The sequence below is a fragment of the Palaemon carinicauda genome, chromosome 32 (assembly GCF_036898095.1).
Source record: "Palaemon carinicauda isolate YSFRI2023 chromosome 32, ASM3689809v2, whole genome shotgun sequence".
In the NCBI taxonomy this organism is placed as follows: Eukaryota; Metazoa; Arthropoda; class Malacostraca; order Decapoda; family Palaemonidae; genus Palaemon; species Palaemon carinicauda.
The window spans coordinates 4,335,742-4,354,233 of record NC_090756.1 but is presented as its reverse complement, the minus strand read 5'-3'; the positions used below and the strand labels follow the sequence as shown (position 1 = coordinate 4,354,233).

Sequence of the window (18,492 nt, the reverse complement as noted above, 5' to 3'; positions counted from 1 at the left end):
TCTCCTTTCAGAAATCAGAATTATTATATTCTCCACTGTCGTCATCTCTGTTCCCACAGGACCTTATTAGGAAGATTTCTTCTTCGCTGACACAGAAGGCCACTCAAGACCTGGTCTTGAAGACGGCAAGGAAAGTGTTGCCACCTGCTTTCGTTAGCTGCAAACCTAAAGAGGTAGCTCCTTTTCAAAAGTTTTCTCATCCCTTTCGAGGAAGACCTTCCGTTAGAGGTAACTTCAGATCAGATGGAAGGGGGACTAAGAAAAGAGGAGCAAGAACAGGGCGAAGCAGAGTCTGACTGCTTTCACCTTCAGGCAGTAGGAGCCAGACTAAACATCTACTGGCAGGTGTGGGAGAAGAGGGGTGCAGATCCTTGGTCAGTCCAACTTCTAAGGAAGGGCTACAGGATCCCTTTTATAAATCAACCCCCTCTAAGGTTAACTCCTGTGGATCTCTCTCCCAAGTACAGGGAGGAATTAAAGAGGCAAGCATTACAGGTACAAGTGTCTCTCATGTTGGAGAAGGGAGCTGTAGAGAAAGTACAGGACTGGAAGTCACCAGGCTTTTACAACCGCCTTTTCCTAGTTCCCAAGAACTCAGGAGGATGGCATCCAGTTCTGGACGTAAGTGCTCTCAACAACTTCCTCCAGACAACAAAGTTCTCAATGGAGACGACGAAGTCGGTGCTTGCAGCAGTAAGGAAGGGCGACTGGATGGTATCACTGGACCTTCAGGATGCTTATTTCCATATCCCGATTCATCCAAAGTTCAAGCACTTTCTGAGATTCGTTTTCCGAGGAGAAGTCTTTCAATTTCAAGCCCTGAGTTTCGGCCTCAACACTGCCCCACAGGACTTTACGAGACTTATGCTCAATGTAGCAAGGATGTTCCACTCAAGAGGCATCAGAGCCTCCCTGTACCTGGACGATTGGCTTTTAAGAGCCCATTCTCAAGATCGCTGCCTGAAGGATCTTCAGACAACTTTGAAGTTGACGGAAGAATTGGGTCTTCTAGTCAACAAAGACAAATCTTCACTGATACCTTCTCAAGAGATTATATATTTAGGAGTGATGATTCAGTGTCAGGTTTTTCGGGCTTTTCCGTCTCCCTTAAGGATGGAACAAGCACTTCAGAAGATACGAGCATTTCTAGGAGAGCAGAGGTGTTCTGCGAGGAGGTGGATAAGTCTGTTGGGAACTCTCTCCTCTTTGGAACAGTTCATCTCTCTGGGAAGGCTGAACCTTCAACCACTCCAATTTCACCTCAACTCTTGCTGGAACAAGGAGAAGGATTTGGAGAAGGTGTGTGTTCCGATCACGAAGTCAATGAGACACTGCCTGCAGAGGTGGAACGACCCAATCAAATTTCAAGAAGGTTGCTCATTAGAACTGAAGAGCCCAGACCTAGTGTTGTGTTCTGACGCCTCGGACTCAGGGCGGGGGGCAACACTGGGCAATGTGGAAGCATCAGGGGTGTGGACAGAGATTCAGAAGTCTTTCCACATAAATCAAAAGGAGCTGCTTGCAGTTCTTTTGGCCCTGAAGAGCTTCGAAGGGTCAGTACGAAACAAAGTGATCCAACTCAATGCAGACAACACCACGGCATTGGCCTACATTGCCAAACAAGGAGGAACACACTATTTCCCTTTGCGAGACGGCAAGAGAGCTGCTCATTTGGGCAAAGGAAAGACAGGTGACCTTACTTACAAGGTTCATCCAGGGGGAAAGGAATGTTTTGGCAGACGGTCTCAGCAGGAAAGGACAAGTCCTATCCACGGAGTGGACTCTACACCTAGATGTGTGCAAGAGTCTGTGGAAACTTTGGGGTCGCCCCTGTATAGATCTTTTCACGACTGCAAAGACCAAGAGACTAGAGACATATTGCTCCCCAGTGCCAGATCTCGAGACAGTACACACAGACGCGTTCCTGCTAGATTGGGTAAATCTAGATGTGTACGCTTTTCCTCCGTTCAAGATCCTGTACAAAGTTCTTCAAAGGTTTGTGACAAGCAAAGGGACCAGAATGATCTTGATAGCCCCCCTATGGCCCTCAAGAGAATGGTTCACAGAGGTACTGGAATGGATGGTGGATACTCCCAGAAGCCTCCCTTTACGAGTAGATTTACTCAGACAGCCCCACTTGGTAAGACATCATCAAAATCTCCAAAGTCTTCGACTAACTGCCTTCAGACTATCGAAAGACTCACAAGAGGTAGAGGTTTTTTGAAGTTGGCAGCTAGGGCGATTGCATGGGCTAGGAGGTCTTCAACCATCAGAATCTATCAATCCAAGTGGGAAGTTTTCAGGGAATGGAGCAGGGTCAACTTTGTTTCCTCTTCCAGTACCTCTGTAGCTCAGATTGCTGATTTACTTTTATTCCTGAAAAAGAAACAAAGTTTTTCTACGTCAACTATCAAGGGATACAGGAGTATGTTGACGACTGTGTTCAGGCACAGGAACCTAGATCTTTCAAATAATAAGGATCTACAAGAACTAATTAAATCCTTTGAGACAACAAAACAACAACACCAGGATTCACCAGCTTGGAATCTGGATGGTGTGTTAAAATTTCTGATGAGTGACAGGTTTGAACCCCTGCACTCTACATCTATGAAGGACCTCACGATGAGAACCCTTTTCTTGGTTAGTCTAGCAACAGCCAAGAGGGTTAGTGAAGTCCATGCTCATTACAATTGGGTTTTCTCACTAAGAACGAGCGCCCTTCCCAACCTTGGCCTAAGGCCTTTCAGATTTCGCACCTGGCGGACGTGGTTGGAAATGAGCTAGAGAGAGTTTTATGTCCAGTAAGGACCCTCAAGTTTTACTTAGACAGAACAAAGACTTTAAGAGGCAAGTCGAAAGCACTGTGGTGCTCGGTGAAGAAACCTTCCTTGCCAATGTCCAAGAATGCTCTATCTTACTTTATTAGACTTCTAATTAAAGAGGCTCATTCTCACTGCAGTGAGACAGACTTTAGTCTTTTGAAAGTAAAGACTCACGAAGTAAGAGCAGTGGCATTCAAGCAAAATCGTTCCTTGCAAAGCATTATGGACACAACCTTCTGGAGAAGCAAATCTGTGTTCGCCTCACACTATTTGAAAAATGTTCAGACTATATGATGACCAATATACTCTGGGACCGTTTGTAGCAGCGGGTACAGTAGTGGGGGAAGGATCCGCCACTACTTTCCCATAATCCTAATACCTTTTCTTTCTCTTGGAACTTTTATTTGGTGTTTTTATGGTTGTCTTGTGGAGATTGCGACAGTCTTTCGCAATCATTGATTTGTCAGGTGGTCTTTTTTGTTCCTTGAGAGTGCCCCAGAATCGCTATTAGAGGCAGCTCTGTCACAAAGAGGTGTGATCACCGGTTGGCAGCTCCTAGGAATCTTCAGCCCCCTGAGAGGACCGCTGGATCTCATAAGGATAGCAGACATAATGGCAGAGTATCATTGAAGTCAGCTTCCTTATCAGGTACGAAACCCTTAAGTTTGTTTTATATTTTAGAAACTCTTAAGCAGAATTCCAACTATATTGGCTGTCTCTAACCCTCCACCAAAAGTGTTAATCAGCTATATATACTGTATAACCACCAGGTAAGTCTTGTGTTTAAAAATTTTATTTTCATTCTAAAATAAATTTTTGAACATACTTACCTGGTGGTTAAATATAATTAAAATCCCCCCCTCCTCCCCTCTAGAGACTAGAGGTATGGAAGATATGAATACCTAGGGAATGGTTTCCGGGTACCTCGCCAGGGGCGCATGGGTAGCACACCTAGCTATACAATCGGCGATTTGCGCAAGTTTTGAATTTTTCTGCCGTGACGTCAGGGACGTAAGCTATACAGTATATATAACCACCAGGTAAGTATGTTCAAAAATTTATTTTATAATGAGAATAACATTTCTCGATGGAGACTTCGAAAACTGTGCTAGCAGCACTAAGAAAGGGCGAATGGATGGTCTCGTTAGACCTCCAGGACGCCTATTTTCATATCCCCATACATCCGAGTTTCAAACGTTACCCGAGGTTCGTTTACGGGAAGGAAGTCTTCCAGTTTCGAGCCCTGTGTTTCGGCCTCAGCACCGCTCCTTTCATTTAAGACTTGGGTCGGAGTCAGACAAGATTTCTCTGCGTTTACAAGGATCCCCAGGTCCCTGCAAAGGCTCAGAAGTCTTCTCAGGTGATCCAGAGCTAGCTCCGTGGACGAGGCTAGAAGCAGCCAAGCGTCCAGGTATCTTAGCAGACGAATTCCGTGCTTGTGAGCCCACCAAGATACGAGTTCGAAAATCTTCGTAAAGACCTGTGGGGCGGTCGAGAGGCCGAAGCACAGGACCTTGAACTCGATGATTCGACCCTGAACCAGAAAGCGCAGGAATTTCCGAGATGTACGATGGATCGGCACTTGGTAATATGACAAATTCGAAGATAATTTGTATTTTTCCTAACCATACAAACCTTAGCTATTTACAAAGGGTATTACTTTTAGCGCAGCTGAAATGACGAGCCAATAGTTTTTAACGAGGGTTAATTACCCCCGCGCTAGTTAGCGGGGGGGTGGGGAAGGGTAGCTTGCTACCCCTCCCCCCTCCACACACCGGTGACTTGCTTCACTTCACTTAGAGGTAGGACTTGACTTGGGGGTCAGGGATGGCGGGCACATATGTGTAAATAGCTAAGGTTTGTATGGTTAGGAAAAATACAAATTATCTTCGAATTTGTCATTTGTTCCGTAACCGAAATACAAACCACGCTACTGTATTTACAAAGGGTGACTTACCCCTTAGGAAGGGTGGAAAGTCCCCAGCCTTACTGACTTCGGCTTGCCCGGGGGCTCGATCCCTCAGTGAGCAGCACTAGAGAGAGGGAGCCCCTGTACCTAGCATCGCTAGGAACGAGTGGCCTACATAAGTAGTGTGAGGAGGAGAGTGTGACTCGTCCTATGAAGTTGACCTTGAGACCTTCAGATAGGAATTCTAGGATAGGACGTTCCCCATACCACCTCGTCAGGGTATGGGAGACGCAACAGTATTAAGCTTAATACTAGGAGCACAAAGAAGCATGGGTTACCTGCAGAGGTCGAGGTCAGCTATGCGAGGACCAGGATGCTGCTTCCCCAAGAGAGGGGAGAATGAAGAAAGAAGTAAGGGTCAGACATACTCTTTCATTCACACAGACTAAGACCGGGTAACAACGCCCTCAACCTACTGCTACTTGTCCAAAAAGGAGCCTGAGGTTAGATCAGCTGTTGTGCAGCCACCACAGGGCCGATAGAGAACGTATCGAGGCTCCCGTGGGTCACGTCTTGCAGGTAGTGGGCTGTGAAGGTCGTTTGACGCTTCCAGACCCCAGCTTGAAGTACCTGCGTCACAGAGAAGTTTCTCTTGAAGGCCAGGGATGTAGCAATACCCCTGACATCGTGGGCCCGAGGGCGACGTGACGGAGGAGGGTCAGGATTCAGGGCATGGTGGATAACCCTTCGAATCCAAGCAGAGATGGTGTTCCTGGTGACCCTCCTCTTTGTCCTGCCTGTGCTCACAAACAAAGCTCGCACATGAGGACGGACTGCAGCCGTTCTCTTCAAGTAGTACCTCAGACACCTCACTGGGCATAGTAGCAGCTGGTCTGGGTCGTTTGTTACAGAACGGAGACTCGCGATCCTGAAAGAGTCGAACCGAGGATCCGGCACTCCAGGATTCTGAGTCTTGGCCACAAACTCAGGGACGAACCTGAACGTTACCTCCCCCCATCCCCTTGAATGGGCGATGTCGTACGAGAGACCATGAAGTTCACTAACTCGCTTGGCCGAGGCCAAGGCGAGTAGGAAAGCCGTCTTCCAAGACAGGTGGCGATCGGAGGCCTGGCGTAATGGCACGAAGGGAGGTCTCTTGAGAGACCTGAGGACTCGAACCACGTTCCAAGGAGGGGGTCTCACTTCCGACTGGGGGCAGGTAAGCTCATAGCTACGTATGAGTAAAGAGAGTTCTAGCGATGAAGAAATATCCACGCCCTTCAATCTGAAGGCCAAGCTTAAGGCTGAGCGATAGCCTTTCACTGCCGAGACAGAAAGGCGCATTTCTTCTCGCAGATACACAAGGAAGTCCGCTATTGCTGGAATAGTGGCATCGAGTGGAGAGATACCCCTTCCACGACACCAACCACAAAAGACTCTCCACTTCGCTTGGTAGACTCCCTCAGAGGACCTTCGCAGGTGCCGAGACATTCTCTCCGCAACCTGTTGTGAAAAGCCTCTCTCCGCGAGGAGACGCTGGATAGTCTCCAGGCGTGAAGCCGAAGCGAGGCTACGGCCCTGTGAGGGACACCGGAGTGGGGTTGTCTGAGAAGCTCGTGTCGTGGAGGAAGCTCCCTTGGGAGTTCCGTCAGGAGTTGCAGAAGGTCCGGAAACCATTCCGCGTGATGCCATAGCGGAGCTACTAGAGTCATGGAACAGTTGACCGATAGTCTGGTCCTGTTGAGCACCCTTCTCATCAGACAGAATGGTGGGAAGGCGTACACGTCGATGTTGTCCCACCGTTGCTGGAAAGCATCTTGCCAGAGTGCCTTGGGGTCCGGGACTGGTGAGCAGTACAGGGGCAGCTTGAATTTCAAGGCTGTCGCGAACAAGTCCACCGACGGGGAACCCCACAAAGTCAGGACTTTGTTGGCTATCTGAGGATCCAAAGACCACTCGGTACTCACTATCTGCGAAACCCTGCTCAGACTGTCGGCGAGCACATTCCTCTTGCCAGGAATGAAGCGAGCTGATAGTGTTATCGAGTGGGTTTCGGTCCACCTCAGAGTCTCTACTGCAAGATGGGATAGCTGTTGCGAAAAAGTGCCTCCCTGCTTGTTGATATAAGCCACTACCATGGTGTTGTCGCTCATCACCACCACGGAGTGACCCGCCAGTAACCGTTGGAACTGTTGAAGGGCCAGAAAGACGGCCTTCAATTCTAGCAGGTTGATGTGTAGGCACTTTTCTGATTCTGACCAAAGGCCTGAGGCCCTCTGGTTCAGAACGTGCGCCCTCCACCCTTCTTTTGACGCGTCCGAAAACAGAGTCAATTCCGGGGGGAGGACGAGAAGACTCACTCCCTTTCGCAGGTTCTCGTCGGCCAGCCACCACCGCAAGTCCGTCTGTTCCAGAGACCCCATTGGGATCAGAATGTCCGGGGAATCGGATCCTTGATTCCACCGGGACTTGAGCCGCCATTGAAGGGATCTCATCCTGAGGCGGCTGTTTGGAACCAGACGGGCCAGGGAGGATAGGTGGCCTAAGAGACGCAACCACGATTGGGCGGGGAGTTCTTTTCGCCTGAGGAAAGGTTCCGCCACCCTCCTCAGCCTTGCTATCCGGTCGTCTGATGGAAAGGCTTTGTGGAGATTGGTGTCTATTAGCATGCCTAGATAAACCAGTCGTTGGGACGGCTGCAGAGAGGACTTCTCGAGGTTTACCACGATCCCCAGATCCTGGCAAAGATCTAGAAGCCTGTCTCGGTGCCGAAGAAGGGTCGACTCCGAGTCTGCTAGGATCAGCCAATCGTCTAGGTAACGAAGGAGACGAATGCCGTTCCTGTGCGCCCAAGTCGAAATCAGGGTGAACACTCTGGTGAACACCTGAGGAGCTGTGGAGAGACCGAAACACAGCACCTTGAACTGGTAGATCTTGTTGTCTAGGCAGAATCTCAGGTACTTCCTGGAAGACGGATGGATTGGGATCTGGAAGTACGCATCCTTTAGATCCAGTGTACATATGAAGTCTTGTGGTCTCACCGCAAGTCTGACCGTGTCTGCTGTCTCCATGCTGAACCGGGTTTGTTTGACAAACCTGTTCAGAGCCGAGAGATCGATGACGGGTCTCCAGCCTCCAGTAGCCTTCTTTACAAGAAAGAGTCGACTGAAGAAGCCTGGAGAGCCGTCCACGACCTCCTGGAGAGCACCCTTCTCGAACATGGTCTCGACTTCGGCCTGAAGGGCCAGCCCCTTTGCCGATCCCATGGCATAGGAGCTCAACGACACTGGATTCGCTGTCAGGGGAGGTTGAGATGACGTGAACGGGACGCGATAACCTTGGCCGATCACTGAGACCGTCCAAGCATCGGCCCCGTGATGTTGCCACCTACGGACGCAACGCTGAAGGCATCCCCCCACAGGTGGACACGCAGGGGGACTGCCACCCCTAGGGCTTGCGGCCGCGGCCACCACCCCTAGAAGTCTTGCCTCCCCTGGAGGACTTACCGCCCCTCTTGACCTTGGCTGGAAAGGGCTGGAGCTTAGACACCACTTTCTTAGCTGCCGGTGCCTGTTTGGGAGCCTTACGAGGCTGTTGCTGCTGTTGTGGCGGGGCTGGAGGCTTATAGGGCCGAGTTGTAAGGGCCCTGTGGAGGAGGGAGTCTGTGCTGGATTTCCTCCACCTCTCAGCCGTTCGCTCCAAGTCTTGAGGCTCAAACAGGCTCTCCCCCAGGAGGGAGGCATGTCGGAGCCTACACACATCTACGGCGGGGACCTTCGGATGGAATCTCTCGGACACAGCATCGCGACGCTTCAACACCGAGTTGGCCCACAAGGTGGTAACCTGGTGCGCCAAAAACTCGATGGAGCGGGTGCCCGAGAGCAAGAAGGTCTCTAGGGCCTTCCTATTGGTCTCCTTGGACAAGTCCTCCGATCGCAATAGGATGCCCAGAGATCCTAACCAGAAGTCCAGCCACGAAGTGGCCTTAATGGCACACTTAGCGACCTTCTCGTGGTTAAGGATCTCTGCCGCCGAGAACGACACCTGCCGGGCAGAGAGTTTCTCCAAGGGAACTCCCTTCGCCAGCTCCTCCACAGAGTGATGGAGAGGAAGAGCGAGGTTGTGCTCACCCAGGATCTCGAAATACCTCCTCTGCTGAAGGCGAGGAGGAGGGATGAGTTTGTTCCCGGCAGTGGAACGACTGGAGGAGGCAAGAAGTGCGAGCTGAGCATTGGCCCTAGCTCTGGCACTCTTCAGCCCCCGAGACCAGGGCAGAGCTGCACTGGTCTTAGGGGCCTTCCGAACGTCAAACACTTCATCCAGAAACGTGTCTTTGCCTTCACGGGGGGGGGGATGACTGGATCCGTAAGACTGTTAAGTTGCCTTATCAGGCTTAGGACCTGCCAGAAGGCATGTTCGGACTCTTGCTGTTCTCCTCCCTGCGGGCTGGCAGCTAAGTCTCCTGCCCCAGGAATCTCTTCCTGGGGTGATACGTGGACATTCCCCTGGGTAGTTGTGGGTTCCTGACGAAACCTTGCAGAGGATTTAGGGATGGTCTTGGAATCCTTGGGTTCCCTCCTGGGAGGGATACAGGATCCCAACAACGAGGTTCGAGGGGCCCCTTCCTCACGAGATGATTCTCCTGCCTGAAGCGAAGTCTCCCCCCCTGGTGCCGAGGGGAAGACTACCGCCCCACTGGACTCACCTGAGGACGGAAAGGCCTCGTCCACGGGAGAAGGAGAGAGTACTCGTGCAGGAGAGGGGACCCTCGAGACCGACCTCTTGGGAACCAACTTCGCCCTGGGGGAAGTCACCACGAAGTCCACTCCTCTCTTTCTCTTCAGCGTAGGAGAGACAGCCGCTGGTTTGTTACCCTGGCCGGCGAATGCTGGTTTCATAACCCTCACTAACGCCCGTGCCAGCAGACCAAACCAAGTCTGCTGCTCCAAGGACACAGAGTCCGAAATCCTCGCTAAGGTGAAAGGGATCGGGCGATCCTTTGAAGTGGACACGACGGTACCTGCCTGAAAAGAAGGTGGGGAAGAATGCTGTACTGACCTGTCTTCGTCCTGCACTACCAACCTGTGCTTGGATGGAGGTGATCCCGAGTGCCGTCTAGGAGCACGCGTCCCTGCTGCTACCACCGGCTGTGGAATTCGCCGCGAACTATGGTCGCGCAAAGGCGAATGGTCGCGCGGGCGCACAGGCGAGCGGTCGCGCAGGCGAGTGGGCGTGAGGGTGGGCAGGTAAATGAACACGTGTCCGAGGCGACGAACGCAAGCGATGGCGCAAAGGCGAGGGATCGTGCTGCCGCGTAGGTGAAGAAGATCGCTGGCGATGTAGATCCACAGGCGATCGATGACGAGCTGTGGTATGTCGATGCACTGATGTGCGATGGTGAGCAGCATGCACAGGTGAATGACCGCGTGATGGTAAGCGATGGCGAGCAGCATGTGTAGGTGAATGATCGCGTGATAGGGTGCGATGGTGATCAGCATCCGCAGGAGGGCGATCGTTCAGGGTTGTGCGATGAGGAGCAGCATGCGTAAGCGGGCGATCGTGCAGGGTTGTGCGATGGCGAGCAGCATGCGCAGGTGAATGATCGCGTGAAAGGGTGCGATGGTGATCAGCATCCGCAGGAGGGCGATCGTTCAGGGTTGTGCGATGAGGAGCAGCATGCGTAAGCGGGCGATCGTACAGGGTTGTGCGATGGCGAGCAGCATGCGCAGGTGAATGATCGCGTGAAAGGGTGCGATGGTGATCAGCATCCGCAGGAGGGCGATCGTTCAGGGTTGTGCGATGAGGAGCAGCATGCGTAAGCGGGCGATCGTGCAGGGTTGTGCGATGGCGAGCAGCATGCGCAGGTGAATGATCGCGTGAAAGGGTGCGATGGTGATCAGCATCCGCAGGAGGGCGATCGTTCAGGGTTGTGCGATAAGGAGCAGCATGCGTAAGCGGGCGATCATGCAGGGTCGTGCGATGGCGTGTAGGTGATCGCTGGCGAGCTGGTGATCGCTGGCGAGTTGGTGATCGCTGGCGAGCAGAAGGTCGACGCGTGTCCTGTGAGAGGACAGGTGGTGCGGCGCGTTCACGAGCAGGAACGATAAGATCGCTGGCGCGTTGGCGAACATGTGTTTCTGACCCACGCGCAGCACGATGTTGCGTAGCCACAGGACCAGGTGGATGGTGAGCAGGGATTTCAGCAGGAACTAAAGGGGGGTCAGAGACCGCAGGGCGATGGTCCTCAAATGAGCGCTGATGCTCGGAAGAGAGCTGACGAGCAGGAGAGCGCTGGCGAGGGGGGCGAACATCAGGAGAGAGCCGACGAGCAGGTGAGCGTCGGCGAGCTGGAGAGTCTTGGCGAGCAGGAGATCGCTGGCGAGCAGGAGATCGCTGGCGAGCAGGAGACCGCTGGCGAGCAGGAGACCGCGTCGGCGAGCAGGAGAGTCTTGGCGAGCAGGAGAGTCTTGGCGAGCAGGAGATCGCTGGTGAGCAGGAGACCGCTGGCGAGCAGGAGAGCGCTGGCGAGCAGGAGAGCGCTGGCGAGCAGGAGAGCGCTGGCGAGCAGGAGAGCGCTTGTGCGCTAGCCCTGCTCGCGTAAGGGAAGAATCCCTTAGCCCGGAAGGGACCGTTGCCGTTCGGGTGACGAGTTCTCCAGAAGGCGAAGATCCGGCAGGAGATGGTGAGCGGTCTGCAGAGAGGTTCAAGGAGGGCGGAGCAGTCGGTTGAGGCTGACGAGGAGAGTCCCCCCCGGAGGACGAAGACGCAAAAAGGCGCCTCTTAGTCCCCCTGTAAGGGGAAGGGAGGCCCTTGTGGCGTAGAGGGCGGTGAGCCTTACGGCGGAGGCGGCCTCGGGGGAGATCGTCGGGACCATCGGTCCTCCGAAGGGGAGTCTCCGTCAAAAACTTCCCTCAGAAGGAAGCTGGGCAGCAGCCGAGACCGAAGGACTCACTTCCCCCTTCGAAGGATGCACGGAAGGAGGAGGAGAGCCTTGAGCACCATCACCAGCAACAGCACCTGCGTCGGAAGGCCCAGCCACGTCGGAGGCCTCTGTCACCACGACGTCGACAATAGACAGAGGATCTACCTCCGCTACCACCGGCGACTGTTTAACAGCGGCCCCCAACGAGACAAGGTCAATAAGAGCGACCCTGGAGGGCAAGCCCTTAAGCCCCAGGGACGACCAAATCTGTAAAAGATCATCACTGGATAAGGCATTATTATCAATAACCTCCCCCGGAGGAGGAGGGGGAACCGCCTCGTTATGGGAGGCGACGCCCTCTCCCCCCACCGAAGGTAGGGAAACAGAACAAGGGCCTGCGCTCCCACTCGGACGACTCTCCTTAGGAGGCGGACGAGGGGGAGCTTCGGAGGAGGTTTGGGCGGCGGAAGACGAGTCCCGAGAACCTTCCTCCTTCAAGGCTAACCCCGGAGGAGAACGGTCTCTCTTGGACTTCTTCTTACGCCGACGGCCAAACCTCTCCCACTGGGAGGCAGACCACTCCCTGCACTCACGGCACATGTTATCCTGGTCGCACCGTCGGCCCCGACATTGAGGGCAGAGGGTGTGAGGATCCGTAACAACGTCCGTCATGAAAGTCCCACAAGGACGGCCGGCAACTCCAGGGCATGTACGCATAGTAAATAAAAGAAAATAACTGAAGGTCAACTTCCAACCAATCACACAAGCTGAAAAGAAAAAGCAGAAAATTAAAGGCTGTCACGAAGGCGATGAACAGACACGTCTGATCACCGCCGAGCCAAAAGTGAAGTGAAGCAAGTCACCGGTGTGTGGAGGGGGGAGGGGTAGCAAGCTGCCCTTCCCCACCCCCCCCCGCTAACTAGCGCGGGGGTAATTAACCCTCGTTAAAAACTATTGGCTCGTCATTTCAGCTGCGCTAAAAGTAATACCCTTTGTAAATAGCGTGGTTTGTATTTCGGTTACGGAACAAATGCATCTTTTAAGTCCACAGATGCCATAAAGTCTCCTAGACGCACTGCTTGGGTCACGGAGGCAGCTGTCTCCAATTTGAATGGAGTTTGCTTTACAAACTGGTTCAAGGTCGAAAGATCAATTACTGGTCTCCAACCTCCCGAGGCTTTCTCTACTAGAAAAAGGCGACTGAAAAACCCCAGGGCAGCGTTGGAGACCTCTTGAATGGCATCTTTTAAAAGCATGCTCTGGATCTCCCGAGCTAGGGCTTGCTGTTTCCCAAGATCCCGAGGGATCTGGGAGGACGAGATCGGGGGAGGAGTTAGAGGAGGAGGAGAGTCTATGAAGGGGATGCGATACCCCCAACGAAGCACCTTGATGGTCCATTGCATGGCCCCCATAGCCTTCCACCTCCTCCAACTACCCTGCAGGCAACCCCCTACGCACTGTGAGGGGGGAGCCGTGACCCTATTTCTGTCAAGGGTTCCTCTCTCTGCCTTTAGTCTTAGGAGGAGCCGACTTTCCTCTGCCCATAGGTTTGGGTGTAAAAGAGGGGCGGCTGAGGGTCTTGGCTGGCAGTGGAGTTGCAATTGTTGTTTTGGGTTGTGGAGTTGGCTGCTGTTGCATAGGGGGAAAGGAAGCAGCCTTTTGCATCGTGGTGTCCTGCGTCTCTTTCCTCCAAGTATCCCATACTTGGCAGGGGGAGCCTTCAGAACACCTATGACCTCATAGGGAATGAGGTTCCACCTCCGATGGTGACATGAATGTGCCACAAGATTTCGGGGGAATCCCGGGACACTTCCTCATATTAGGACATCACATCTAATAAAGAAAGAAAAAGAAAAAGCTAATCAAAAAACACACTAAAGAAAGGCTAGTCTGCCAGTCAAACAAAAGCAGGAGCAGCGGTGTTACCACTGCGACGGCCTTACCTTACCTAACCAACCTAACCTAAGGTTCTCTACCTAACCTAACCTAGGAGCTGTATCCTTAAGACTGCCGTACTCTTATCTTACCCTGTCCCAATGAACTACATTCACCCAAAAAATAACATGATTTAACCAGTTTTCACCTTCCTTTTATCCGCACCTACAACAACCAGTTCGGCTACTTGAAGTTAGTCGAACTGGTTGTTCTGTTTGTTTGCGGTTGAAATGAAGGTCAAATTCGGTTAAATCACGTCATTTCATACAGGAAAACATATTTTCTGTTCGAAATGAGAATCTGTAGGTATTATTGTAGTGTATTACAGGGCAATGTAACCTAGGAAAAAAACTACTTTTTCTTATAGAAATAATTACGCTCTCTTCCAAAATGACACACGTTCCCGTCGCAAATGAATAGTTTCAGAAATATATATATATCTATATCCTACGATAATGGGGGACCCCCAGTGGGAACTCGGGGTTTTGGGTGGGGAAAACATACTGGGGTAACGATATATAATCGTAAAACAAGCCTTTTCTTCTCTATACATTACCTTCTTGAATGTATAATAAACGGAGGGAAATACAAAACAGTATAGTTGGATAAACTTTGGAGGCACTGTTGCAAAGACTATTTCCCATGAAAAAATACAGTAACCAGTGCTGCCAACGTGTAATGTAGATCAAATGTTAACGTATCAGTCTAACATTAGCAGTGTTTTTCATTTAATTTCTCATTCTAGTACATTACGTACGTTTGTACATAGCAACTTACGACTTTCTGCGCAAAAACCCCGCCTCCCTGCGCAGAGACTTTTCCTCCACCAATAGGATTTCTTCTTCTCTAATCCTGAAATGGAACTGTTCGTCTCTCTACCAACTCTCTTCAAGTTTATGACTTGATTAGCTATGTAATACCCTCGTATACATATTACCTTTGACCCCAGTATTACTCGTTTTATTATCAGATACCTTATAAAATCACCTCATTTTATATACCCATCAAATATTATTTATCATACATTCCATTTTATCTTCATATATTACTTTTATACATTTTGTTATTACCTTGTCACTCCCAGACTTCACATAAATACTTGCTCTGGACAAGTTCCCATTCTGTTCATTCATGTTTACTCTCTCGACTCCGTTGCTTTTCCGTTAACCAATCACGAACCCATACGCATGTAAAGTTTCCACAGGGGGGTTAATATTTCCCTAACCCCACCTTCCAACAAGCTCTTTTCCGTGGAAACCTTTGCCCAAGTCACGTCTTAGTTAGTTCAAGTGTCGTCTTTTGCGTATTTTACGCCTAAGTATTAGAAAATTGTAACCGCTTCAGTAATCCATACTTGAAACTATTTTGGTGTAATCCAATGTTGATAATTTTCTTAAATCACGTAATGTAATATACCAACTTTTACAGTGTTCCAAGTGCAGTGCTAATCTAAGGCAAAACACTTAAGACACCACAGACTCAGTCACAACACCCCCGTGACCCGTAAGTTACGACGTCACGGTCATAAAAGTAAGTCATTAATTTATTTCACTTTAATGTGTTAGTTTTATTATATTATGTTAAAGTGCGAAGCTCAGCATTACCAATTGCCATTGCATACGAGGGTGATGTTTTATTTTTCTGTGATTGTAAGTGAGGAACAAGAACCATTATATTTAACGTTGGTAATGTTAGCGTGCGCAGCTCAACATTACCGCTTGCCAGTGCATACGAGCTTGATGTTTTATTTTCATGCGAGCGAAGCGAGCTAATGTCGAAACAAGAACCATTATATATAATGTTATCGTAACAGTACTAACGTTACCGTAACGTGAGTGAAGTGATATAACAAAGGGCATTATATTGGGTTTGTGACCTGGGAACTTCTAGGTTAGGTTAGGTGGGTTTGTTAGGTTCTGTACCCGTTTTGTACTTTTTTATATATTGTGTAAAGGATATATGGAAAAATTCTTTAAAATACACACGATAATAATACTGTATCATTGCTAACATTAGTAATTCCACCGTAAAGTTGGTAACGCTGTGTATCACCGTAACGTTGGTAACGTTGTCTACCATTGGTAACGTTGCTAATATTACCATTCGCAGTACATACGTGAGTTAAGTGACACCGAATTTGAATATTTAAGTATTTTAACAAAATATATATAATAAAAGACATTTTATTTAATCATTTTTACAGAAAATATATGTTTTCCTGTAGAAAATAATGTGATATAACCGGTTTACACCTTCATTTCATCCGTAATAACCGCAACCAATTCGGTTAGTCGAATTGGGTAGTTTGTAGCGCTACGGCCAAGCGTCCTAATTTGCTTATTATCGCTCCGACTGTTATCATGTATGGAATAAAAACATTTGGAAATGGTCTACGGATCTTAAATATATTGTGTAAGGGGGGGTACGGGGGGCGCAGCCCCCCTGGGTAAGGACACGGCTTTTAGCATAGGTTAGGTGGGTTTTTTAAGTTAGCTTCTCCCGTCGTACTCGTAGGTAAGGAAACTGTTGTGTAAAGGGGGGGGGAGTCTGGGGGGGGGCAAGCCCCCCTGGGTAAGGATATGGCTTTTAGCATAGGTTAGGTGGGTTTTTTAAGTTAGCTTCTCCCGCCAAAATCGTTTTTAGAACGACGGCCACAGTTCAGAATATTCCCGTTTTCTACGGGATCTGGCCGTCACCTTACAAAGGCTCCGTCGAATTGGTTGATCTGTTTGATTGCGGTTGAAATGAAGGTCAAATTCGGTTAAATCGCGTTAAACAGTACAACTTACCAATATTCCTTACATAGTGGAACCTAACATTATGTGGGCAAAGTTAAGGGGAGGGGGGTTAAAGGCCCAGGAGAGGACACAGCAAATTAGGTTAAGGGTCCTGGGCATATTTAGGAATAGGCTTATCCTATACCGAAAACCAAGGTTTCTGTGATACTTGAGATCCAAAGACGAGCGTACTTACAACGTCAAGTAATACAAGTGTTCGTTGGTGAGTGAGAGTTAAGTTAGCAACGATCGGGTTAGCGTTGCCAGCTTAAGTCACGAACAAAACTGACTTGACTTTATCACATCTACAAACTCCCATCAAAATCACTATTAGTATCTAAACAGATGAAACATTAAACTTACAATATTTATGCGCTTCGAGAAGTAAACTTCGGTGACAATATTCGGCTGAGGTTTTATTAACTTATCAAGGGTATCTACCACTTATGAAGTTACGACAACAACAAATATTGGTATTTCTTCTTCTATTTTTAGTAGCAGATCTGGCCCAATCTTTGGAGACAATGTACTCCCCTATAAATACAATACAGAATAAAACATTAGATCTAATCAATGCATTTGACAAATTTTAGTGTTAATCTGTTAGTGCTCCTTCACCGAATGGAATGAATGATATTTTCACTCCCCCACATGAGGCTTATTACCCTTTATTCAAACAATATCCATGCTACCCTTCCCATTGATATTGTTTTTATAGTGCAAATATATCACACACTTTTGAAAAAGTAAACATTTACCTTTAAATACATTTACATTAATTTGTATTTAAAATAACCTCCTGTGGTTTTTCTATTGCAAAAACGTTGCATTAAATGGAGTCTCTTTACAAAAGAACATTTATTTAGGTTCAGACTAAATTTAATCCTTATTCCTCTGTTGGATAGCTAATTTTACAGGTGATTATAATGTGTTTAGTAAATTAGTTTTAGTTAGAAATTTTATACAAGCGGTTTTCATCCTCTCCTGTACATCCCTTTCTTCATATTTTCCTAATAGATTATTCACAGAGCAATCAAATTTGAGTCCTGCTAATTTTACTTTTAGATCATTTCTTTCCACATTATATTTCTTACAGTTTATCATTACCTGTGAAATGTCCTCCGCAACATTGCATGTGCTACATGGAGGTGTATTTTTCATCTTGAATTTATACAAATATGCATCTACTCTGACATGCCCAATTCACAAATCACCCATTAAGGTTTCTATTTTTTCTATTGTTACAATAAGCTGTGTCCCAATCTTCTATAATAGGATTAAACGTACCGAGCTACTTACTTGATTTAACAATGTCCCATTACATTTGCCAGGTTTCTATATTTTTTCTCTTTAATAATGTTTTCTTCTCTGTCATCGACAAGTGGTTGTTGATAATACAGGTGTTGTTTAGCCCTTGTTTAGCAGTTGCGTATGCCAATTCATCCCCCAGGATTTCTTTGTGGCTTGGAATCCACTGCACTTATACATAATTATGATTGCTATTCATTTTGATTAGCATCTCCTGTATACTGTGCACTAGAGCATTAAATCTTTTTGTATCATTATTATTTATTAATGAAATGGCGGACAATGAATCTGTGAATATTACCGTCTCTTTGCCCATGTAATTGTCCCCTGTCCATTTCAGCGCTTCGCGTATAGCAAATAATTCTGCACCCAGTATAGGCGTTGCTGGTTTAATCTAAAACTACAATAAAAGTCTAGGCTAGGAATAACATAGGCAGCTGCACATGAACATTCCTCGCTATTAATTTCTTTTTGGACCCATCCGTATAAATGTCTCAGTAGTTGGGATACTTTTCCTCTTTCATTCTACAGAAATCTTGAATAGATTTAGTATTAGATTCTTCCTGGTCAATGTCATCCATTGGGTTAATACCAAGATACTTGCCAATACATTGCCAGGGGGCTGCAATGGGAAATGCCCTTTCTTCCCGTTGCATCCATAACTTCACTTTCCACCTAATCATGATCTCTTACACCCTTAATATAAATGGCTTTTTAAAGTAACCAAAGTTCCACCCTCTACCGTCTAGTCTTTTATCGTTTAGAACTGCCTGACTAGTTGGGTGATTCTTATTCAAGTGTTTTAGTTTTACATAGTAA

At 48.6% G+C, this 18,492-nt stretch overlaps 1 protein-coding gene across 5 annotated transcripts in view; it reads right to left on the bottom strand.

The window, feature by feature from the left end:
- LOC137625259 (zinc finger protein 271-like) overlaps positions 1 to 16,918 on the bottom strand; it is a 200,054-nt gene extending 183,136 nt beyond the window's left edge. For 3 of the 5 annotated variants that reach the window (XM_068356052.1, XM_068356053.1, XM_068356051.1), the window contains exon 1: positions 16,729 to 16,918. The gene's annotated coding sequence lies outside the window, so the exon portion shown is untranslated. Of the gene's footprint in view, positions 1 to 16,561; positions 16,616 to 16,728 lie in introns of those variants that run through there. The other 2 variants (XM_068356055.1, XM_068356054.1) reach the window with 2 other exon arrangements.
- Between the last annotated feature and the right edge of the window lie 1,574 nt (positions 16,919 to 18,492).